Genomic DNA, 8120 nt, shown 5'->3' with positions numbered 1-8120 from the left:
TTAGTGCTAGTAGTCACAGTCAGAAAAAAGTTAAACTTATAATTGTGCTTTCATTTTATCTCTTCAAAAATTGTAATAAAAAATGTTATTAAATTCACATAAAGTTAAAATTTAAATTTGTATAATTAATTGTTGACATCCATAAAGATAGAGATAAAAAAAATAAAGATAACTCACTTATATATATAAATATACGTGATTCTCTCTTTCAATCCTCGATACTGATGATCAGATAATCCAAAAGCACCATGGCTAATACAAGTTCCGGTCCTAGTTCTACGTGGAAATTACTCCTAGGTCATATTATATTACTAGGGTTATAGGCGGCATTAGTTATGCATCAGCAATACTTTGGCCGCAATTGGGGTTGTGGTCATTAGAGTTCATCATCCCCATGAACACATGGTCTAAGAAAGTGGGAGTTTACTTTTCGGACCAAAGGCGGTCAACATAGTTATAATGGTACTAAATTATTATTGAATACATCATTTCTTACATCTTTACGTACTCATCTGTCAATTTAATATGCATTTACAGTATATACATATATATATCTCAATTATAGATTATTTTAAATAAATATTTTAAATATTTTATTTATATTTTTATATTTTATTTTTTATCTTATTTACATTATAAATAAATTAATTATGACTATGTTTCATTTAAAAAATTATGTATTCTTTTTTAGTATTAATTTAAATGTGTTATTTTCTAAAAAAGTAATGTACTAATTTTAAATAAATAGTTTTAAATCACAACTTTTTATATAAATTCATCTTTTTTTTAGAAATTAGTACTTTTTTAAGTGAATTTAAAACTAATGAGTTAAAATCTTCTATCTCATTCACTATTTTAAATTAATTTTGGTTTTTTGCCAATATCGACACTTATTTAAAATTTATTAGAAAAAGTTTTGTAATTATCCTTTGAAAAAAATTAAACATGTTACTTAAATTATTTTTCATTAGCAATAATGCAAGTTGAATTGTAACTAATTTTATAGTAAGAATCTATAAAGAGTATATAAAATATATCCATCTATTAAATATTTATTTATAATTAAGCCTACATTATTGTTAATGAAAAATGATTTAACTGACAAGACAAAATAATCATTAAAACATAACTATAAATACTATCGATTTTTGTTACTACCATGAAAAAATATATATCAGAGTAGAAAAATGAAAGAATATAATAGTAAATTCATATTTTATAAATATTTTTTAAACTTTACCATGAATAAAATTTTATTTAAAAAATTTAAAATGATTTAGAAACTCAATTGAAAAAAAAATATAAAAATCTAATAATAAATTTGATATAAATATAGATATTAGAAAACTAACTAAACTTAAAAATTATTAATTTACAAAAAATGTTTTGACATTTTTTAATTCTCTCATATTTTTATAAATCACTCAAGATTTTTATTTTTGGTAATTTTTTCTATTAGTCAATTAGGTTAAAATTTTCAAATGTAATAATTTTATTTTCATTTTAATAATATTTTTTATATAAATTTATATAAGAAATGATATTATAAGATATGAGAATTATAATATGATTTCACATTTTTTTTTGGTAAAAGTTGTTATTAGATAATTTTAGTTAATACTTATTTGAGTTATAAATTGCTACTAAAAAACTGCACCTTATAAATTTTAGTACTTGATATAATCATGAACTTATATGCATTATAACTATAAATAAAAACGTGATCATTATTTTATTTTAATTCACTGCTATTTTTCAAGTAAATTTTTTGTATGATATTTATTTTGATTCAGGCAACTTGAATTTTAGTGCTAGTAGTCACAGTCAGAAAAAAGTTAAACTTATAATTGTGCTTTCATTTTATCTCTTCAAAAATTGTAATAAAAAATGTTATTAAATTCACATAAAGTTAAAATTTAAATTTGTATAATTAATTGTTGACATCCATAAAGATAGAGATAAAAAAAATAAAGATAACTCACTTATATATATAAATATACGTGATTCTCTCTTTCAATCCTCGATACTGATGATCAGATAATCCAAAAGCACCATGGCTAATACAAGTTCCGGTCCTAGTTCTACGTGGAAATTACTCCTAGGTCATATTATATTACTAGGGTTATAGGCGGCATTAGTTATGCATCAGCAATACTTTGGCCGCAATTGGGGTTGTGGTCATTAGAGTTCATCATCCCCATGAACACATGGTCTAAGAAAGTGGGAGTTTACTTTTCGGACCAAAGGCGGTCAACATAGTTATAATGGTACTAAATTATTATTGAATACATCATTTCTTACATCTTTACGTACTCATCTGTCAATTTAATATGCATTTACAGTATATACATATATATATCTCAATTATAGATTATTTTAAATAAATATTTTAAATATTTTATTTATATTTTTATATTTTATTTTTTATCTTATTTACATTATAAATAAATTAATTATGACTATGTTTCATTTAAAAAATTATGTATTCTTTTTTAGTATTAATTTAAATGTGTTATTTTCTAAAAAAGTAATGTACTAATTTTAAATAAATAGTTTTAAATCACAACTTTTTATATAAATTCATCTTTTTTTTAGAAATTAGTACTTTTTTAAGTGAATTTAAAACTAATGAGTTAAAATCTTCTATCTCATTCACTATTTTAAATTAATTTTGGTTTTTTGCCAATATCGACACTTATTTAAAATTTATTAGAAAAAGTTTTGTAATTATCCTTTGAAAAAAATTAAACATGTTACTTAAATTATTTTTCATTAGCAATAATGCAAGTTGAATTGTAACTAATTTTATAGTAAGAATCTATAAAGAGTATATAAAATATATCCATCTATTAAATATTTATTTATAATTAAGCCTACATTATTGTTAATGAAAAATGATTTAACTGACAAGACAAAATAATCATTAAAACATAACTATAAATACTATCGATTTTTGTTACTACCATGAAAAAATATATATCAGAGTAGAAAAATGAAAGAATATAATAGTAAATTCATATTTTATAAATATTTTTTAAACTTTACCATGAATAAAATTTTATTTAAAAAATTTAAAATGATTTAGAAACTCAATTGAAAAAAAAATATAAAAATCTAATAATAAATTTGATATAAATATAGATATTAGAAAACTAACTAAACTTAAAAATTATTAATTTACAAAAAATGTTTTGACATTTTTTAATTCTCTCATATTTTTATAAATCACTCAAGATTTTTATTTTTGGTAATTTTTTCTATTAGTCAATTAGGTTAAAATTTTCAAATGTAATAATTTTATTTTCATTTTAATAATATTTTTTATATAAATTTATATAAGAAATGATATTATAAGATATGAGAATTATAATATGATTTCACATTTTTTTTTGGTAAAAGTTGTTATTAGATAATTTTAGTTAATACTTATTTGAGTTATAAATTGCTACTAAAAAACTGCACCTTATAAATTTTAGTACTTGATATAATCATGAACTTATATGCATTATAACTATAAATAAAAACGTGATCATTATTTTATTTTAATTCACTGCTATTTTTCAAGTAAATTTTTTGTATGATATTTATTTTGATTCAGGCAACTTGAATTTTAGTGCTAGTAGTCACAGTCAGAAAAAAGTTAAACTTATAATTGTGCTTTCATTTTATCTCTTCAAAAATTGTAATAAAAAATGTTATTAAATTCACATAAAGTTAAAATTTAAATTTGTATAATTAATTGTTGACATCCATAAAGATAGAGATAAAAAAAATAAAGATAACTCACTTATATATATAAATATACGTGATTCTCTCTTTCAATCCTCGATACTGATGATCAGATAATCCAAAAGCACCATGGCTAATACAAGTTCCGGTCCTAGTTCTACGTGGAAATTACTCCTAGGTCATATTATATTACTAGGGTTATAGGCGGCATTAGTTATGCATCAGCAATACTTTGGCCGCAATTGGGGTTGTGGTCATTAGAGTTCATCATCCCCATGAACACATGGTCTAAGAAAGTGGGAGTTTACTTTTCGGACCAAAGGCGGTCAACATAGTTATAATGGTACTAAATTATTATTGAATACATCATTTCTTACATCTTTACGTACTCATCTGTCAATTTAATATGCATTTACAGTATATACATATATATATCTCAATTATAGATTATTTTAAATAAATATTTTAAATATTTTATTTATATTTTTATATTTTATTTTTTATCTTATTTACATTATAAATAAATTAATTATGACTATGTTTCATTTAAAAAATTATGTATTCTTTTTTAGTATTAATTTAAATGTGTTATTTTCTAAAAAAGTAATGTACTAATTTTAAATAAATAGTTTTAAATCACAACTTTTTATATAAATTCATCTTTTTTTTAGAAATTAGTACTTTTTTAAGTGAATTTAAAACTAATGAGTTAAAATCTTCTATCTCATTCACTATTTTAAATTAATTTTGGTTTTTTGCCAATATCGACACTTATTTAAAATTTATTAGAAAAAGTTTTGTAATTATCCTTTGAAAAAAATTAAACATGTTACTTAAATTATTTTTCATTAGCAATAATGCAAGTTGAATTGTAACTAATTTTATAGTAAGAATCTATAAAGAGTATATAAAATATATCCATCTATTAAATATTTATTTATAATTAAGCCTACATTATTGTTAATGAAAAATGATTTAACTGACAAGACAAAATAATCATTAAAACATAACTATAAATACTATCGATTTTTGTTACTACCATGAAAAAATATATATCAGAGTAGAAAAATGAAAGAATATAATAGTAAATTCATATTTTATAAATATTTTTTAAACTTTACCATGAATAAAATTTTATTTAAAAAATTTAAAATGATTTAGAAACTCAATTGAAAAAAAAATATAAAAATCTAATAATAAATTTGATATAAATATAGATATTAGAAAACTAACTAAACTTAAAAATTATTAATTTACAAAAAATGTTTTGACATTTTTTAATTCTCTCATATTTTTATAAATCACTCAAGATTTTTATTTTTGGTAATTTTTTCTATTAGTCAATTAGGTTAAAATTTTCAAATGTAATAATTTTATTTTCATTTTAATAATATTTTTTATATAAATTTATATAAGAAATGATATTATAAGATATGAGAATTATAATATGATTTCACATTTTTTTTTGGTAAAAGTTGTTATTAGATAATTTTAGTTAATACTTATTTGAGTTATAAATTGCTACTAAAAAACTGCACCTTATAAATTTTAGTACTTGATATAATCATGAACTTATATGCATTATAACTATAAATAAAAACGTGATCATTATTTTATTTTAATTCACTGCTATTTTTCAAGTAAATTTTTTGTATGATATTTATTTTGATTCAGGCAAGTCAGAAAAAAGTTAAACTTATAATTGTGCTTTCATTTTATCTCTTCAAAAATTGTAATAAAAAATGTTATTAAATTCACATAAAGTTAAAATTTAAATTTGTATAATTAATTGTTGACATCCATAAAGATAGAGATAAAAAAAATAAAGATAACTCACTTATATATATAAATATACGTGATTCTCTCTTTCAATCCTCGATACTGATGATCAGATAATCCAAAAGCACCATGGCTAATACAAGTTCCGGTCCTAGTTCTACGTGGAAATTACTCCTAGGTCATATTATATTACTAGGGTTATAGGCGGCATTAGTTATGCATCAGCAATACTTTGGCCGCAATTGGGGTTGTGGTCATTAGAGTTCATCATCCCCATGAACACATGGTCTAAGAAAGTGGGAGTTTACTTTTCGGACCAAAGGCGGTCAACATAGTTATAATGGTACTAAATTATTATTGAATACATCATTTCTTACATCTTTACGTACTCATCTGTCAATTTAATATGCATTTACAGTATATACATATATATATCTCAATTATAGATTATTTTAAATAAATATTTTAAATATTTTATTTATATTTTTATATTTTATTTTTTATCTTATTTACATTATAAATAAATTAATTATGACTATGTTTCATTTTTGGTAATTTTTTCTATTAGTCAATTAGGTTAAATTTTTAAATGTAAGTGTTTTATTTTCATTTTAATAATATTTTTTATATATATTTATACAAGGAATGATATTATAAAATATGAGAATTACAATATTATTTCACAGTTTTTTTTTTGTAAAAATTGTTATTAGATAATTTTAGTTAATATTTATCTGAGTTATAAATTGCTACTAAAAAATTGCACCTTATAAAATTTAGTACCTGATACAATTATTAACTTATATGCATTGTAACTATAAATAAAAACGTGATCGTTATTTTATTCTAATTCACTGCTATTTCTCAAGTAGATTTTTCTTATGATATTTATTTTCATTCAGGCAACTTGGATTTTGGTGCTAGTGGTTACAGTCAGGTTTTAGCGGTAGAAAAAAGTTAAACTTATAATTGTGCTTTCATTTTATCTCTTCAAAAATTGTAATAAAAAATGTTATTAAATTCATATAAAGTTAAAATTTAGATTTGTATAATTAATTGTTGGCATACACAAAAATAAAGATAAAAAAATAAAGATAACTCACTTATATATAAAAATATACTGATGATCAGATAATCCGAAAGCACCATGGCTAGCACAAGTTTCAGTCCTGTGCGAAGATTACCCCTAGGTCATATTATATTATTAGGGTTATAGGCGGCATTAGTTATGCACCAGCAATACTTTGGCTGCAATTGGGGTTGTGGTCATTAGAGTTCATCATCCCCATGAGCACATGATCTAAGAAAGTAAAAGTTTACTTTTGGGACCAAAGACGGTCGACATAGTTATAATGGTACTAAATTATTATTGAATACATCATTTCTTACATCTTTACATACTCATCTGTCAACTTAATCTGCATTTACAGTATATACATATATATATATCTCAATTATAAATTTATGTATTCTTTTTTAGTATTAATTTAAATGTGTTATTTTCTAAAAAAGTAATGTACTAATTTTAAATAAATAGTTTCAAATCACAACCTTTTATATAAATTCATCTTTTTTTTTTAGAAATTAGTAATTTTTTAAGTGAATTTAAAACTAATGAGTTAAAATCATCTATCTCATTCACTATTTAAAATTAATTTTGGTTTTTCGCCAATAACATCGACACTTATTTAAACAGACGAATGAGCTAACCATTAAACCAACTCAACTTGCTTAAATATAAATGGGATATAAATTAATTAAACTTAATCTAAATAATAACAATATATATTAATTTTTATTTTTTTAAATTAGTCAAAATCAGTTATTAATATATTTTTATACTTACAAATACCAATATCTCATTTACTGTGTAAACGAATTAATTATGGTTATATCTCATTTACACTGTAAATGAGATATATAGAATATGTCAAATTTTACCTATCTTATTTATAATATAAATGAAATAAATAATAAAACACAAAAATATAAATTGTGTCTAAATTACTTATACCGATAAATAAAATATTAAAAATATTAATTTAAAAAATCCCTTAATCACTAATAAGATATTATTTCTTTTATATGTTATTTTTTATTTTATAATATTTGACACTTAAAAAAAATACATTAAAAAGTAATATATTTAGACATTAGAAGAAGATAAAGATTTTTTATAATCATATTATTAGATACTAAAAATCTGTCATTAAATTGATTATTTGTATAAAATATATATTAAAAACAAACTAATAAATATATGTTTACACACATATATAATAATTAATTTAATAATTAATTTTTAATATAAATATATTTTTAGACATTAAATGAAGATAAATATAGATAAAAACATTGTAATAATTCTAGATTTCAAGTTTATTGAACCCAACAAAGAGTGAAATTTTAGTAATAACAGCACAAAGTTATTAGAGTGTGTGAAATCTTTATGAAATTTTTATGTTCTATGAGTCTTTTATTAGTGTCTCCTTTTTGTAAGCATCATAGAATCTAATATTTTTTTTTTTAGTTACCAAAAAAAAAGAATCTAATATTTTTTTTATAGAATTTGTTTGGATATTTTTTTTAAAAAAATAAAAATGATTTTATAT

This window comes from Arachis duranensis, chromosome 1 (genome assembly GCF_000817695.3).
Source record: "Arachis duranensis cultivar V14167 chromosome 1, aradu.V14167.gnm2.J7QH, whole genome shotgun sequence".
NCBI classification, from domain to species: domain Eukaryota; kingdom Viridiplantae; phylum Streptophyta; class Magnoliopsida; order Fabales; family Fabaceae; genus Arachis; species Arachis duranensis.
Note: the sequence above shows the minus strand (reverse complement) of the source record.